Here is an 18836-nt window from a genome sequence, read left to right as displayed (position 1 = left end):
TGTTATTTACTGTCCCTCCCTCCCTCCCACTCTCTCTCTCCCCCCTCCCTCCCTCCCTCCCACTCTCACTCTCAGGCCCCAATGATCTGTGTCTCTCTCTCTCTCTCTCTCTCTCCCCTGCCTCCCTCCCTCTCTCCCACTCCCTCTCTCTCCCTCTCTCCCTCTCTCCCTCTCTCCCACTCTCAGGCTCCAATGATCTGTGGATCTCATCTCTCTCCTCTTCCAGGCCCATTCAGAAGCTGTCTCATGTTTGTGTCTGAGTTTCATAAGCGTTCTCATGTCAGAGCTCATGAGAGTCTGAAGTGATGCTAATCTAGCCCAGCAGCACCCGGCCAGGGGAAACAGCTCCTTTATCCTGCCTGCTGGCGAGCAACCACATGCATCGGACCACTTGGCTAACTCTCCATGTTTCCATCTCACCCCTTCTTCTGTTGCGTTTCACAGCGCGTTCCTGCTGTCTTCTCTCAGTCTGTCTCTTTGTCTCTTTCTGTCTTCTCTCTGTCTGTCTTCTCTCTGTCTGTCTTCTCTCTGTCTGTCTGTTTGTGTCTGTCTCTTTGTGTCTGTCTCTTTGTCTCTGTCTCTTTGTCTCTTTGTGTCTGTCTCTTTGTGTCTGTCTCTTTGTGTCTTTGTGTCTGTCTCTGTGTCTTTGTGTCTGTCTCTTTGTCTCTTTGTGTCTGTCTCTTTGTCTCTTTGTGTCTGTCTCTTTGTCTCTTTATGTCTGTCTGTCTCTTTGTATCTGTCTCTTTGTGTCTTTGTGTCTGTCTCTTTGTCTCTTTGTGTCTGTCTCTTTGTGTCTTTGTGTCTGTCTCTTTGTATCTTTGTGTCTTTGTCTTTGTGTCTGTCTCTTTGTGTCTGTCTCTTTGTGTCTTTGTGTCTGTCTCTTTGTATCTGTCTCTTTGTATCTGTCTCTTTGTCTCTGTCTCTTTGTGTCTTTGTGTCTGTCTCTTTGTGTCTGTCTCTTTGTGTCTTTGTGTCTGTCTCTTTGTATCTGTCTCTTTGTATCTGTCTCTGTCTCTTTGTGTCTGTCTCTTTGTGTCTTTGTGTCTGTCTCTTTGTGTCTTTGTCTTTGTCTCTTTGTGTCTGTCTCTTTGTCTGTCTCTGTCTCTTTGTGTCTGTCTCTTTGTGTCTTTGTGTCTGTCTCTTTGTGTCTGTCTCTTTGTGTCTGTCTCTTTGTGTCTTTGTGTCTGTCTCTTTGTATCTGTCTCTTTGTGTCTGTCTCTTTGTCTGTCTTTGTGTCTTTGTGTCTGTCTCTTTGTATCTGTCTCTTTGTGTCTGTCTCTTTGTCTCTTTGTGTCTGTCTCTTTGTCTCTGTCTCTTGTGTCTGTCTCTGTCTCTTTGTGTCTGTCTCTTTGTGTCTTTGTGTCTGTCTCTTTGTGTCTTTGTGTCTGTCTCTTTGTATCTGTCTCTTTGTGTCTGTCTCTGTCTCTTTGTGCCTTTATGTCTGTCTCTTTGTGTCTGTCTCTTTGTGTCTTTGTCTGTCTCTTTGTGTCTGTCTGTCTCTTTGTGTCTGTCTCTTTGTGTCTTTGTCTGTCTCTTTGTGTCTGTCTCTTTGTGTCTGTCTCTGTCTCTTTGTGCCTTTATGTCTGTCTCTTTGTGTCTGTCTCTGTGTCTTTGTGTCTGTCTCTTTGTGTCTGTCTCTTTGTCTTTGTGTCTGTCTCTTTGTGTCTGTCTCTTTGTGTCTGTCTCTTTGTGTCTGTCTCTTTGTATCTGTCTCTTTGTGTCTTTGTGTCTGTCTCTTTGTATCTGTCTCTGTGTCTTTGTGTCTGTCTCTTTGTGTCTGTCTCTTTGTGTCTTTGTGTCTTTGTGTCTGTCTCTTTGTGTCTGTCTCTTTGTGTCTGTCTCTTTGTGTCTGTCTCTTTGTGTCTGTCTCTTTTGTGTCTGTCTCTTTGTGTCTTTGTGTCTGTCTCTTTGTGTCTGTCTCTTTGTGTCTTTGTGTCTGTCTTGTCTGTCTCTTTGTGTCTGTCTCTTTGTGTCTGTCTCTGTCTCTTTGTGTCTGTCTCTTTGTGTCTGTCTCTGTCTCTTTGTGTCTGTCTCTTTGTATCTGTCTCTTTGTGTCTGTCTCTTTGTGTCTGTCTCTTTGTGTCTGTCTCTTTGTATCTGTCTTTTGTGTCTGTCTCTGTCTGTCTCTTTGTATCTGTCTCTTTGTCTCTTTGTGTCTGTCTCTTTGTATCTGTCTCTTTGTGTCTTTGTGTCTGTCTCTTTGTATCTGTCTCTTTGTCTCTTTGTCTGTCTCTTTGTATCTGTCTCTTTGTGTCTGTCTCTTTGTATCTGTCTCTTTGTATCTGTCTCTGTGTCTTTGTGTCTGTCTCTTTGTGTCTGTCTCTTGTGTCTGTCTGTCTCTTTGTATCTGTCTCTTTGTGTCTTTGTGTCTGTCTCTTTGTATCTGTCTCTTTGTGTCTTTGTGTCTGTCTCTTTGTGTCTTTGTGTCTGTCTCTTTGTGTCTGTCTCTTTGTGTCTTTGTGTCTGTCTCTTTGTATCTGTCTCTTTGTGTCTGTCTCTGTCTCTTTGTGCCTTTATGTCTGTCTCTTTGTGTCTGTCTTTGTGCCTTTATGTCTGTCTCTTTGTGTCTGTCTCTGTCTCTTTGTGTCTGTCTCTTTGTATCTGTCTCTTTGTGTCTTTGTATCTGTCTCTTTGTGTCTTTGTGTCTGTCTCTGTGTCTTTGTGTCTTTGTGTCTGTCTCTTTGTGTCTTTGTGTCTTTGTGTCTGTCTCTTTGTGTCTTTGTCTGTCTCTTTGTGTCTTTGTGTCTTTGTGTCTGTCTCTTTGTGTCTATGTCTGTCTCTTTGTGTCTGTGTCTTTGTGTCTGTGTCTTTGTGTCTTTGTGTCTGTGTCTTTGTGTCTGTGTCTTTGTGTCTGTGTCTTTGTGTCTGTGTCTTTGTGTCTTTCTCTTTGTGTCTGTGTCTTTGTGTCTGTGTCTTTGTGTCTGTCTGTTTGTGTCTGTCTCTTTGTGTCTGTGTGTCTTTGTCTCTTTGTGTCTGTCTCTTTGTGTGTCTCTGTGTCTTTGTGTCTGTGTCTTTGTGTCTGTCTCTTTGTGTCTTTGTGTCTTTGTGTCTTTGTGTCTTTGTGTCTTTGTGTCTGTCTGTCTGTCTGTCTGTCTGTCTGTCTGTCTGTCTGTCTGTCTGTCTGTCCGTCCGTCCGTCCGTCCGTCCGTCCGTCCGCCCGTGCCTAACAACAATGATTATGATATCAATCATTATCTAATAGTATTGAATGTTAATAATAGTGTACATCGCCAGTTTGTACGTGAGCTTCACACTCATTTCAAAAGACTGAAGTTAATGGTTTTCTTTAACAAACAACCATTAAACAAACAACTTACCCACATTAAAAAATACTATAGTATACTATAAATACTATAGTATTCAGATAGTTCAGTGCTTCTGCTCTTTTCTATAATTTGTACAAAACACATGCAGTATATCTTTTATACTTGGCATGTAGGTTTCGCAGTTACGGGTGGCACAAATTTGAATATGGCGGATGGGAATGGGCAGGGTATATGCCAATGAAATACTCTACTATATATTATAAGAATTACTGGAGTGTTTCTTTGCGAACTGTGTTGTTTTTTGTGGTCTGTAGTATACTGTAGTATTTACTATAGTATTCAACGTTATACTCCACAATTCTATAGTAAGTAATACACATGGTTGAGGGATACTACAGTGTGTAGTAGAGTATTCTACGGTGTACTACAGTTTACTACAGAATTCTATATTAAGTGCTATAGTATTCTATAGTAAACTGTAATATTTTTGCATGTGGGTATTTACCTCTAATCACAAATTAGGTGTTTTAAAAGGTTTGTAAACACTTACATTTATGGGTGCCACCCTCAGAGTTTTAATCTATAAAATCTAAGTGCCTGCAATTGAGCAACAAAACACTATTTCCTAGATCCATCTGCGCTGCTGTTCACTGGCCGTTGGGATAGCCGAGGTTTCAGCAGTTTCTTATGTATCTCAATAAAATACTGTGGACTGTGTTGTCTCATCTAGTGTTAAGAAGACCATTCTGGAGTCGTGATATTTGTAAAGTCCTTCCCGCTCTCGGGTTTTTGTTTTACTGTTTTTCGTTGATTTTTTTTTTTTACACATTTTACGTTTTTTTGAGTAGTTATTGTTTTTATAATGTCGTGTGAAGAAATGTGATCAACATTTTCATTTCCCAGTCCTTCATCTGAGCATAATGTTCGTGTAAATGGTTTGGTGGTAGCGGTTCTCTCTCTCTTTTTGAAAGACTTTGATTGAACTGATCTGATTCCAGATTTACAAAAAAAAATAAAAAATACCATTCACTCTAAGTGTCTCTGTGGCTTTGGAGTGTACCAGCTTGGTTTGGACATATTGGAACGAACACTAAATTTGCATTCCAAATGGCACCCCTAGTATCTATATAGTGCACTACTTTTGACTGGGGCCCCATAGGAAATATATCAGAGAATAGAGTGTCATTTGGGACGTAGACCCTAACCAGCAGATTGACAGAACACTTTGGGAAAGCATGCTACAGACCTTACCATAAATTAGACATTCTTCACGAGATTGTTATGACGATTTAGTTTGAGTTTTTTTTTCTCACAGCCGCTGCTTCTGGTTGGAAAGTGCTTTCTGTCCCCGCAGTGAAGTCAGAACAGAGGTCATTGTATTGCTCATTAACAACAAATAGTACTTTAAATCATTTCAAAATACTGTATCTGGGCTTGATTGAGCTTGCCTGGTACAACGGAACTAATAGAATGGTTGCTTTACGGAAACATGGCTTACTGGGAAGACGCTGTCCAGGGCGGTGCAGCTCTTTGGGTTTCTCCACGCATCGTCTCGGACAGAAACAAACATCTCTCTGGTAAGAAGAGTGGCGGGGGCGTATGCCTCTGACTAACGGGACATGGTGTGATGAAGGAAACATACAGGAACTCAAATCCTTCTGTTCACCTGATTTAGAATTCCTCACAATCAAATGTAGACCGCATTATCTTCCAAGAGAATTCTCTTCTCTTATAATCACAGCCGTATATATCCCCCCAAGCAGACACATCGATGGCTTTGAACGTCTTTATTTAACTCTTTGCAAACTGGAAAACATTTATCCGGAGGCTGCATTCATTGTAGCTGGGGATTTTAACAAAGCCAATCTGAAAACAAGACTCCCTAAATTTTATCAGCATATCGATTTGCAACTGGTAAAACCTTGGATCATTGTTACTGTCTAACTTTGTGTCTGCATATGTGGCCCTGCCCCGCCCCTTTCGGAAAAGCTGACCACGAATCCATTTTGCTGATCCCTGCTGTCTACAGGCAGAAATTAAAACAAGAGGCTCCCACGCTGAGGTCTGTCTTTGTGGTCAGACCAAGCTGACTCTTGTGTCTGACTGCTTCCATCACGTGGACTGGGACATGTTTTGTGTCTTTGATGTCTATTGACGTACGCTGATTCGGTGTGCTCTTTGTTCATTAGAACGTGCGTCTTTGATGTCGTTCCCATAGCAACGATAAAAACATTCCCTAACCAGAAACCGTGGATTGATGGCAGCATTGTGAAACTGAAAGCGCTACTGCTTTTAATCAGGTCTCTTTGTGTGTCTGGCAACATGACTGAATATCTTTGTCTTTGTCAGTGCAGCTATTCCCTCCGCAAGGCTATTAAACAAGCTAAGCGTCAGTACAGAGACAAAGTGGAATCTCAATGTCAACGTCTGCTCAGACACAAGAGGCATGTGGCAGGGTCTACAGTCAATCACGGACTACAAGATGAAATCCAGCCCAGTCACGGACCAGGATGTCTTGCTCCCAGGCAGACTAAATAACTTTTTGCCCGTGTCTTTGAGGACAATACAGTGCCACTGACACGGCCTGCAACGGAAACATGCGGTCTCTCCTTCACTGCAGCCGAGGTGAGTAAGACATTTAAACGTGTTAACCCTCTGCAAGGCTGCAGGCCCAGACTCCCTGCCTGCTGCCTCAGAGCATGCTGTCTGTCTGGCTGTGTTTACGGACATATTCAATCAATCCCTATACCAGTCTGCTGTTCCCACATGCTTCAAGAGGGCCACCATTGTTCCTGTTCCCAAGAAAGCTAAGGTAACTGAGTTAAACGACTACCGCCCCGTAGCACTCACTTCCGTCATCATGAAGTGCTTTGAGAGACTAGTCAAGGACCATATCACCTCCACCCTACCTGACACCCTAGACCCACTCCAATTTGCTTACCGCCCAAATAGGTCCACAAACAATGCAATCTCAACCACACTGCAAAAATGCCCTAACCCACCTGGACAAGAGGAATACCTATGTGAGAATGCTGTTCATCGACTACAGCTCGGCATTCAACACCATAGTACCCTCAAAACACATCAAGCTCGAGATATCCTGGGTCTCGACCCCGCCCTGTGCAACTGGGTACTGACTTCCTGACGGGAATGGGCCCAGGTGGTGATATGCCAATGAAATCTCCTCCCCGCTGATCCTATAAGAATTACTGGGGTTTCACAAGGGTGCGTTCTGTGCCCTTCCTGTACTCCCTGTTCACCCACGACTGTGGCCACGCATTTACTCAATCATCAAGTTTGCGGACGACACAACAGTGGTAGGCTTGATTACCAACAACTCCTTGAGAGACGGCCTACAGGGAGGAGGTGAGGGCCCTCGGAGTGTGGTGTCAGGAAAATAACCTCACACTCAACGTCAACAAAACTAAGGAGATGATTGTGGACTTAGTAAACAGCAGAGGGAACACCCCTAATCCACATCGATGGAACAGTAGTTTTAGCTAGTTTTAAGTTCCTCGGCATACACATCACAGACAAACTGAATTGGTCCACCTCACACTGACAGCGTAATCTATTCAACCTCAGGAGGCTGAAGAAATTCGGCTTGTCACCAAAAGCACTCACAAACTTCTCAGATGCACAATCGAGAGCATCCTGGCGGGCTGTATCACCGCCTGGTTTCGGCAGTTTCTCCGCCCTCAACCGTAAATACTGGCTCTCCAGAGGGTAGTGAGGACTGCACAACGCATCACCGGGGGCAAACTACCTGCCCTCCAGGACACCTACACCACCCGTTGTTACAGGAAGGCCATAAAGATCATCAAGGACATCAACCACCCGAACCACTGCCTGTTCACCCCGCTATCATCCAGAAGGCGAGGTCAGTACAGGTGCATCAAAGCTGGGACCGAGAGACTGAAAAACAGCTTCTATCTCAAGGCCATCAGACTGTTAAACAGCCACCACTAACAGTGAGTGGCTGCTGCCAACACACTGTCATTGACACTGACCCAACTCCAGCCATTTTAATAATGGGAATTGATGGGAATTATGTAAATATATCACTAGCCACTTTAAACAATGCTACCTTATATAATGTTACTTACCCTACATTATTCATCTCATATGCATATGTATATACTGTACTCTACATCATCGACTGCATCCTTATGTAACACATGTATCACTAGCCACTTTAACTATGCCACTTTGTTTACTTTGTCTACACCTCATCTCATATGTATATACTGTACTCGAACCATCTACTGTATGCTGCTCTGTACCATCACTCATTCATATATCCTTATGTACATATTCCTTATCCCCTTACACTGTGTATAAGACAGTAGTTTTGGAATTGTTAGTTAGATTACTTGTTGGTTATCACTGCATTGTATTGCTCTAGAAGCACAAGCATTTCGCTACACTCGCATTTAACATCTGCTAACCATGTGTATGTGACAAATAAAATTTGATTTGATTTGATTTGATTTGATTTGTAGAAAAGCAAACCCAGCCCATCTAGGCACTCCAGGTAGACTAAAGCAAACCCAGCCCATCTAGGCACTCCGGGTAGACTAAAACAAATTGCTAAAGGTATTTGAAAGGTTTCAAATAGTATTTGAACCCAGGTCTGCGATATGCAGCCCACACAGTGATCAGTAAGGAACCCAGAGCTGTGCTGTGTTGTTTAGACTGCCCGATGAGGCATGACACTCACCCTGTTGAGAGAAAGACAGAACACATGCCCTATAAATGATCTATTAGTGGTATATAAATGGAAAGTCACCATGACATTCAGACAGGGGCAATGGTCACAAACAGCGATGTAGCAGAGCTAGACAGAGGTGCTCATCGATATCTGTCAATTTGCATATGTGAGCGACTCTCTTTGGAGAGTAATGCTGTCAACTACTAGTTCACACCCAAAACAGCAAACATACCCTTAAAACATGTTGTGCTGCGATGTCACTGGATTTTGACTTAATCCCCCCCCGAATCAGCACAGACACCACTGCAAATTCCCACACTGTACACACAAAAAAAATGAGGGTTCCTTTATTCCTCAATGACAGTTAAGGTTCTTATGTGGAACCAAATTGAGCCAAATAACCCTTTGAGCCTTTCAATGGTTATTTGCAGTTAAAAAAAAACATGTTTATTTCCTCTTTTAGTGATGTCTCATGTCGGGGATGTCTCCTGTTAATATTTTGGGGCGTGGTTTGCTCACAGCTTGTCTTTTGAGTGAGAGTGTCATTCCAGTTCATGTAATCTGTTATTTAGCTCTGCTTGAAATGATCCCATTAGCTACTGCAGCAGCTAGTCTTCAAGGGATCTGTATAAAATGTACAAATACATTTAAAAGTACAGAACAATAATAGCCCAAATAATGCCTCACCTACCTGGCTAAAGGGGTCATCCAGCCGGAATCGCCCTTCTCTGCGGTGCTGCCGGAATCGTTACAGTATCAGTGTTTTAGTAGTTATTCGGGATAATTTATTCCTGTTGTACAGGAATTATATCACAGTAGTTAATACAACTCTCCTCTAAGCAACTCTGTTAAACTAGGTTACTCAGTACAGGGATGGATTGGGATGAGATCCTCTGAGCGCTCATTTCAAGACAAACCTCTGAATTTTAATAAGACCCACACCAGGGACAGAGGTCACCAGAGGCAGGATACGAATGGTGTAGGCCAGCAAATTTAGAGAACAGACAGGTAGGCTACAAACCAGACTAGTAGGAGCTGATCGCAGACAGGTAGCTGGTGGACAGGTCAGAAACAAAGTAGTGAAAAAGTTAAAGGAGAGTAAAATATATCCTGCTACCATCAACTAAAAGGAGGATCAAATATATACTGCCATGTTTAAATCAGTCAACTCACCTAAAAGGAGAGCAAAGCATATCCTGCCGTCTTGACCTAAAAGAAGAATAAAATATATCCTGCCGTCTTGAACTGAAAGAAGAATGAAATATATCCTGCCGTCTTGAACTGAAAGAAGAATAAAATATATCCTGCCGTCTTGAACTGAAAGAAGAATGAAATATATCCTGCCGTCTTGAACTGAAAGAAGAATAAAATATATCCTGCCGTCTTGAACTGAAAGGAGAATGAAATATATCCTGCCGTCTTGAACTGAAAGAAGAATAAAATATATCCTGCCGTGTAGAATTATTATTTTTTAATATATCCTGCCGGCGTGAACAAAAATGAGAATAAAATATATCCTGCCATCTTGAACTAAAAGGAGAAAAAAAATATTCTACCGTCAAGAGCAAAAAAAGAAGAATTAAACATATTTTGCGTCTTGAACCAAAAGGAGAATAAAATGTATCCTGCCGTCTTCAACTGAAAGGACAATAAAATATATCCTGTAGTCTTCAACTAAAAGGAGAATAAAATATATCCTGTAGTCTTCAACTAAAAGGAGAATAAAATATATCCTGTAGTCTTTAACTGAAAGGACAATAAAATATATCCTGTAGTCTTCAACTAAAAGGAGAATAAAATATATCCTGTAGTCTTTAACTGAAAGGACAATAAAATATATCCTGCCATATTCAAATAAAAGGAGAATAAAATATTTCCTGTAGTCTTCTACTAAAAGGAGAATAAAATATATCCTGTAGTCTTTAACTGAAAGGACAATAAAATATATCCTGTAGTCTTCAACTAAAAGGAGAATAAAATATATCCTGTAGTCTTCAACTAAAAGGAGAATAAAATATATCCTGTAGTCTTTAACTGAAAGGACAATAAAATATATCCTGCCATATTCAAATAAAAGGAGAATAAAATATTTCCTGTAGTCTTCTACTAAAAGGAGAATAAAATATATCCTGTAGTCTTTAACTGAAAGGACAATAAAATATATCCTGCCATATTCAAATAAAAGGAGAATAAAATATTTCCTGTAGTCTTCTACTAAAAGGAGAATAAAATATATCCTGTAGTCTTTAACTGAAAGGACAATAAAATATATCCTGCCATATTCAAATAAAAGGAGAATAAAATATTTCCTGTAGTCTTCAACTGAAAGGACAATAAAATATATCCTGTAGTCTTCAACTGAAAGGACAATAAAATATATCCTGCCATATTCAAATAAAAGGAGAATAAAATATTTCCTGTAGTCTTCTACTAAAAGGAGAATAAAATATATCCTGTAGTCTTTAACTGAAAGGACAATAAAATATATCCTGTAGTCTTTAACTGAAAGGACAATAAAATATATCCTGTAGTCTTCAACTAAAAGGAGAATAAAATATATCCTGTAGTCTTCAACTAAAAGGAGAATAAAATATATCCTGTAGTCTTTAACTGAAAGGACAATAAAATATATCCTGCCATATTCAAATAAAAGGAGAATAAAATATTTCCTGTAGTCTTTAACTGAAAGGACAATAAAATATATCCTGTAGTCTTTAACTGAAAGGACAATAAAATATATCCTGTAGTCTTCAACTAAAAGGAGAATAAAATATATCCTGTAGTCTTCAACTAAAAGGAGAATAAAATATATCCTGTAGTCTTTAACTGAAAGGACAATAAAATATATCCTGCCATATTCAACTAAAAGGAGAATAAAATATTTCCTGTAGTCTTCTACTAAAAGGAGAATAAAATATATCCTGTAGTCTTTAACTGAAAGGACAATAAAATATATCCTGTAGTCTTCAACTAAAAGGAGAATAAAATATATCCTGTAGTCTTTAACTGAAAGGACAATAAAATATATCCTGCCATATTCAAATAAAAGGAGAATAAAATATTTCCTGTAGTCTTCTACTAAAAGGAGAATAAAATATATCCTGTAGTCTTTAACTGAAAGGACAATAAAATATATCCTGCCATATTCAAATAAAAGGAGAATAAAATATTTCCTGTAGTCTTCTACTAAAAGGAGAATAAAATATATCCTGTAGTCTTTAACTGAAAGGACAATAAAATATATCCTGTAGTCTTCAACTAAAAGGAGAATAAAATATATCCTGTAGTCTTCAACTAAAAGGAGAATAAAATATATCCTGTAGTCTTTAACTGAAAGGACAATAAAATATATCCTGCCATATTCAAATAAAAGGAGAATAAAATATTTCCTGTAGTCTTCAACTAAAAGGAGAATAAAATATATCCTGCCATATTCAAATAAAAGGAGAATAAAATATTTCCTGTGTTCTTCTACTAAAAGGAGAATAAAATATATCCTGTAGTCTTTAACTGAAAGGACAATAAAATATATCCTGTAGTCTTCAACTAAAAGGAGAATAAAATATATCCTGTAGTCTTCAACTAAAAGGAGAATAAAATATATCCTGTAGTCTTCAACTAAAAGGAGAATAAAATATATCCTGTAGTCTTCAACTAAAAGGAGAATAAAATATATCCTGTAGTCTTTAACTGAAAGGACAATAAAATATATCCTGCCATATTCAAATAAAAGGAGAATAAAATATTTCCTGTAGTCTTCTACTAAAAGGAGAATAAAATATATCCTGTAGTCTTTAACTGAAAGGACAATAAAATATATCCTGCCATATTCAAATAAAAGGAGAATAAAATATTTCCTGTAGTCTTCTACTAAAAGGAGAATAAAATATATCCTGTAGTCTTCAACTAAAAGGAGAATAATATATATCCTGTAGTCTTCTACTAAAAGGAGAATGAAATGTATCCTGCCGTGTTCAACTCAGTCAACTCACCTTAAAGGATAAAAAACATATCCTGCCTCATTAAACTAAAAGGAGAAAATATATCCTGCTTCAGTGAACTGAGAGGAGAATAAATTATATCCTACCATCTAGAACTAAATGGAGAATAAAACATATATTGCTGCATTTAACCAAAAGGAGAATAAAATATATCCTGTAGTCTTCTACTAAAAGGAGAATAAAATATATCCTGCCATCTTCAACTGAAAGCAGAATTAAATATATCCTGTAGTCTTTAACTGAAAGTAGAATGAAATATATCCTGTAGTCTTCAACTAAAAGAAGATTAAAGAATATTCTGCCGACTTCAACTAATTGGAGAATAACATATATCCCACCGTCTTCAACAAGAAGGAGAATAAAATATATCCTGCAGTCTTCAACTGAAAGTAGAATGAAATATATCCTGTAGTCTTTAACTGAAAGGAGAATAAAATATATCCTGTAGTCTTTAACTGAAAGTAGAATGAAATATATCCTGCCGTCTTCAAATGAAAGTAGAATGAAATATATCCTGCAGTCTTCAACTGAAAGGAGAATGAAATATATCCTGCAGTCTTCAACTGAAAGGAGAATGAAACAAATATATATATTCAGTCTTGAACTAAAAGGAGAATAAAATATATCCTGGTGTCATGAACTAAAAGGAGAATAAAATATATCCTGCCGACATAATCTAATTGGAGAATAAAATATGTCCCTCCGTCTTCAATTTAAAGGAGATAAAATATATCCCGATATCTTCAACTAAAAGCAGAAAAAAATATATCCTGCCGTCTTGAACTGAAAGGAGGATTAAATATATCCTGACGTCTTCAACTAAAAGGAGAATGAAATATATCCTGCAGTCTTCAACTGAAAGGAGAATAATATATATCCTGCCATATTCAAATAAAAGGAGAATAAAATATATCCTGCCTTCTTGAACTAAATGGTAAATAAAATATATCCTGCCGTCTTCAACTAAAAGGAGAATAAAATATACCCTGCCTTCTTGAACTAAAAGGTAAATAAAATATATCCTGCTGTCTTCAACTAAAATTAGAATTGAATATGTCCTGCCATCTTGAGCTAAAAGGAGGATTAAATATATCCTGACGTCTTCAACTAAAAGGAGAATGAAATATATCCTGCAGTCTTCAACTGAAAGGAGACTAATATATATCCTGCCATATTCAAATAAAAGGAGAATAAAATATTTCCTGCCATCTTGAGCTAAAAGGAGGATTAAATATATCCTGCCGTCTTGAATTTAAAGGAGAATAATATATATCCTGCCATATTCAACTAATTTGACAATAAAATATAACCTGCCAGTCAACTCAACTAAAAGGAAAATATAATATGTCCTGTCGTCTTGATCTGAATGGAGAATAAATTATATCCTGCCTTTTTTAACTAAAAGGAGGATAAAATGTATCCTGCTATGTTCAAGTTATTCTTGGAAGCCCTGATCTGCTGTGTTGAGTCAATGACTGTGAAGAGGATGAGGACATGTGGCAAAGCCATAGGTGTGAGATGTGTGTCGGGGGAAAACAAATAAATAGACTGTGCTGAAAGGCTATAAGATTTATGGGCCTTGGACCACTGTGTTCTGCACATGGATGTTCCGCTGGAAGGAGAGAGCGGGGGTAGAGAGGGAGAGAAGGAGAGAGAAAGACCTGGGCCCTGACAGTAAATCTCAGTAAGATAAAAATAATGGTGTTCCAAGTAAGGTCCAGTTGCCAGGAACATGAATAGAAATTCCATCTAGACACCGTTGCCCTAGAGCACACAGTAAACATCAGCACCACAGGTAACTTCCACAATGCTGTGAACAACCTGAGAGACAAGGCAAGAAGGTCCTTCTATGCCATCAAAAGGAACATAAAATTCAACATGACAATTAGGATCTGGCTAAAAATACTTGAATCAGTTATAGAACCCATTGCCCATAACTTCTTATGGCTGGGGGCAGTATTGAGTAGCTTGGATGACTAAGGTGCCCGGAGTAAACTGCCTGCTACTCAGGCCCAGTTGTTAATATATGCATATTATTAGTAGATTTGGATGGAAAACACTCGGAAGTTTCTAAAACTGTTTGAATGATGTCTGTGAGTATAACAGGACTCATATGGCAGGCACAAACCGGAAAAAAAATCCAACCAGGAAGTGGGAAATCTGAGGTTTGTAGTTTTTCAAGTCATTGCCTATCGAATATACAGTGTTTGTGGGGTCATATTACACGTCCTAAGGTTTCCACTAGATGTCAACAGTCTTTAGAATCTTGTTTGGGGCTTCTACTGTGAAGGAGGGGGGAATGAGAGCTGATTGAATAAGGGGTCTGGCAGAGTTCCATGAGCTGATCACGCACGCTCACATGAGAGTTAGTTGCGTTCCATTGCATTTCTACAGACAAAGGAATTCTCCAGTTGAAACATTATTGAAGATTTATGTTAAAAACTTCCTAAAGATTGATTCTATACATCGTTTGACATGTTTCTACGAATTGTAATATGACTTTCCGTCTGAACTTTGGCCTGAACTTGCCCGCACCTCGTGAGTTTGGATTTGTTTACCAAACACGCGAACAAAAAGGAGGTATTTGGACATAAACGATGGACTTCATCGAACAAAACAAACATTTATTGTGTAACTGGGATTCCTGGGAGTGCATTCTGATGAAGATCATCAAAGGTAAGGGAATATTTATAATGCTATGTCTGACTATCTGTTTGGCTTGTTTTGTTGTCTGAGCGCTGTACTCAGATTATTGCATAGTGTGCTTTTTCCGTAAAGTTTTTTAAAAATCTGACACAGCGGTTGTATTAAGGAGAAGTGGATCTAAAATTCCATGCATAACAGGTGTATCTTTTATCAATGTGTAATGCTCCGGGTGTCGTGGGTGTGGAGTCAAATGCAGGAGACAGATTTCAATGCTGTGCGTCTTTTAATAGAACCAACGCACCACAGGGTGCTCACAAAAGTTACATTCCCAAACACAGGGAATCAAAAAATACAATGGAAAAAATCATGACCAGGCACTAACACGTACCTCTACAACAGAGCCGAAGGTTACAATGAAATAATCCCGTACAACAACCAGGCGGGCCGGCTGTCTAATAAAGACAAACGAATTAACCTGAACAGGTGCTACCACTAAACATACAAGGAGGGGGAGGAAAAACAATCAGTGGCAGCTAATAGGCCGGTGACGACGACCGCCGAGCTCCACCCGCCCGGGAAGGGGATTCACCCTCGGTCGGACTCGTGACACAATGTTTATTACGGATATTTTGGAACTACTGAACATAACACGCCAATGTCAACTGATATAAATAAAAACATGTACATGTATTGTGTAACATGAAGTCCAATGAGTGTCATCTGAGGAAGATCATCAAAGGTTAGTGATTCATTTTATCTCTATTTCTGCTTTTTGTGACACCTCTCTTTGGCTGTAAAAATGTCTGTGTGTTTCTGTGACTAGGCGGTGACCAAACATAATCGTTTGCTGTGCTTTCTCTGTAAACGCCGTTTTGAAATCGGACACTGTGGTGGGATTAACAACAACTTTATCTTTTTAATGGTGTAAAATACTTGCATGTTTGAGGAATTTTAATTATGAGATTTCTGTTGTTTTGAATTTGGCGCCCTGGATCTCAGCTGTAAGAAGTTTTAATGGTTGTGAGGTCTGGGGTCAAACACCAAATTGAGACTGCATGCAGAACTCTGCAAAAATATCCTCTTTGCCGATACCCACTAATTATCAAAATCCAGAAAAGAGCCGTTAAATTCAACAACCACCTAAAAGGAAGCGATTCCCAAACCTTCCATAACAAAGCCATCACCTACAGAGAGATGAGCCTGGAGACGAGTCCCCTAAGCAAGCTGGTCCTGGGGCTCTGTTCACAAACATAAACAGACACCCAGGACAGCAGCACAATTAGACTCAACCAAATCATGAGAAAACAAAAGATAATTACTTGACACATTGGAAAGAATTAACAAAAAACAGAGTGAACTAGAATGCTATTTGGCCCTAAACAGAGAGTACACAGTGGCAGAACACCTGACCACGGTGACTGACCCAAACTTAGGAAAGCTTTGAATATGTACAGACTCAGTGAGCATAGCCTTGCAATTGAGAAAGGCTGATGTAGGCAGACCTGGCTCTCAAGAGAAGACTGCCTACAAAATTATTTGGAAACTGAGCTATACTTCCTAACCTCCTGCCAAATGTATGACCATATTAGAGACACATATATCTCTCGGATTACACAGATACACAAATAATTCAAAAACAAACCCAATTTTGATAAACTCCCATATCTACTGGGTGAAATTCCACAGTGTGCCATCACAGCAGCAAGATGTGTGATCTGTTGTCACAAGAAAAGGTCAACCAGTGAAGAACAAACACCATTGTAAATACAACTCATATTTATGTATATTAAAATTCCCTTTGTGTTTTTTTCCCACTTTTTTATGATCTAGTTCACTTGCTTTGGTACAGAAAAACAGACAGACAGACAGTCAGACAGATAGACAGACAGACTGTAATTAACTAGGAAGTCGGGGCACCAAGGAAAAATATTCAGATTACAAAGTTATCATTTCCTAAAATAACTTTTCAGATATTTTATCAAATCAATTAGTCTTCGAATTAATTAATTATTTACTTTACCTCACGTTAGTCTCATTCCAAACTACGTAAATTGTTGGTTATCTGCACAAACCCAGTCTTCACTATGAGTCATCCATACATCAATTGTCTTAAATCGTTTATTTATTACAAACTAAGTAATTCACAGAAATGCATAAACAAACAAACAAACAAGGTAAATGTGGTTACCAGAAATGATAGGAGAATGTGCCCTAGTGGGCTAAACCGGCAAGGCGGCTTGTTAGACAAAAGGGGAAGTGGGGGTCAACTAAGAAGTCACTACAGAGTGATAATTATAACAATTGAAATGCTAATCCTTTGCACATGAATGCTCACTCATTCGGGAACAATTGCAATCAATATATATATTTACTCTCAGTGTGTCGTCTTGATCGCTGGTGAAAATGTTGTTTCTGTTGGAGACTTTCATACTCTCTCTCTCTCTCTGTCTTGGTTAGAGAGGAGAGTTCAGAGTGACATTCATTCATTTGTTATAGAATGGATGTTTCGGCGGTTGTCGTTCTTCACGTTCAATGATACCGAATTCCTAGCTGCAGACTAGTAATTAACATCAAAGACTTGTTCTTATTCTGTCGGTATCGATAGTCTAAGAGCTTAACCACGTGGTATAGTTAAAAGATTCAGCAATGGTCTGCAACCTTTGTCCCCCTCCTAATGGAGAGAAACATGGTCTCCTGATAATTTCTCAAAGTTGGGTTTTATTCGGAATGGCAGAAAAGGGCCTGTCCCAGGATGCCTGGCCCTTAACTGGGCTCAGTGTCGGTCCTCTGATTTAGTTAACTCCAATCCCTTTTTTGAGTTTTCCTTCATTAAACAGTCCAAAATCACATTGTAAAATTGTGTAAACATTATCATACCCACTCATTCATCTCATACAACAATTAGATGTATAAACCTCATATCTGAGTCTATTATATAAAAAGTGTTATGGTAATGTGGCCACACCATCTCGCATGAGCTTCCCCAAGTTGTGACAAACGGACCAGTTCGTAGCTGGATTCTTCACCGATCTTTTATACTTTCTCCTGAAAATGAAATTTGTTCGTATCTCAAGTTCTGTGTGGTCGAAGGAATTCCTCTGTTCTCTATGAAAATGTACTCTCTCTATACTGTGTGTCCATGAGGAGATCCTCAGGAATTTACGATGTCTCTCTGACCACAGCAGCCTAGTTGAAGGAGGCAAGGGGGAGGCAGGGAAAGGGGGATGGGGCTTGCTATACCCAAAGAGGGCAACGTCATGACAAATGTAACACTGTAATAATGTTTAGTCGCAGCCTGCCAGAGTGTGGTGGTCTGGCCAGAGTCAGAGGCAGAAGGACATGGGACCAACCATGAAGAAGAGCAAGTAGACAGGGTAGAGGGAAGGAAGATCTAATGTAGTTGGCCAGGCCAACACACACCACACATTCTGGCTGCCCATTTTTCAGTTGCTTTTTCACCTTCACCTCCTCTGAGTGACACCTTCTTCAAGCACAAATAAATATCTGCATTCTGTAAGCTGCACTTCCTGTGTATATTAATTCATGTCATCCTGTTGATGACAGGGATATTCAGTTTGGCTACTGGTTACAGAGAGACCCGTTGGTTTCAGAGCTACTGGTTGGTTAGAGAGAGACCCGTTGGTTTCAGAGCTACTGGTTGGTTAGAGAGAGACCCTTTGGTTTCAGAGCTACTGGTTGGTTACAGAGAGTCCCATTGGTTCCAGAGCAACTTTTTTAGTTACAGAGCTACTTAAGGGTTGCAGAGTTATATTTATTTATTTTATTTAACCAGGCAAGCCAATTAAGAACAAATTCTTACTTACAATGACGGCCTACCAAGAGGCAAAAAACCTCCCTCATGAATCTCCCTTCGACTCAGAAACAGAGCTGCCTGGTCCACAATAAACGGCCTTATTACCTCCTCCTGTCCATTTAATGCTTTCACTTGGATCCTCCTGAGGACAGATCGGATCGGCCAGGTGACAAAAATCCCCCCAGACGTCTTCATACTGGTTGGGTTCCAAATGGCACCCTCTTCCATTATGGGCCCTGGTCAAAAGTAGGGCACTATAAAGGGGCTAGGGGGCCCTGGTCAAAAGTAGGGCACTATATATAGTCCCCATTTGGGACTTAGAGACGGACTCTGAGGCCACAGAGCCCTTCCATGTTGGATGTGTCTGTCAAGGCACAATGCCACAGTCTGCCAGGGAA

Source organism: Oncorhynchus keta, chromosome 24, assembly GCF_023373465.1.
Source record: "Oncorhynchus keta strain PuntledgeMale-10-30-2019 chromosome 24, Oket_V2, whole genome shotgun sequence".
Lineage (NCBI taxonomy): Eukaryota > Metazoa > Chordata > Actinopteri > Salmoniformes > Salmonidae > Oncorhynchus > Oncorhynchus keta.
The sequence above is the reverse complement of the archived record's forward strand: the minus strand, read 5'-3'. Positions refer to the sequence as shown.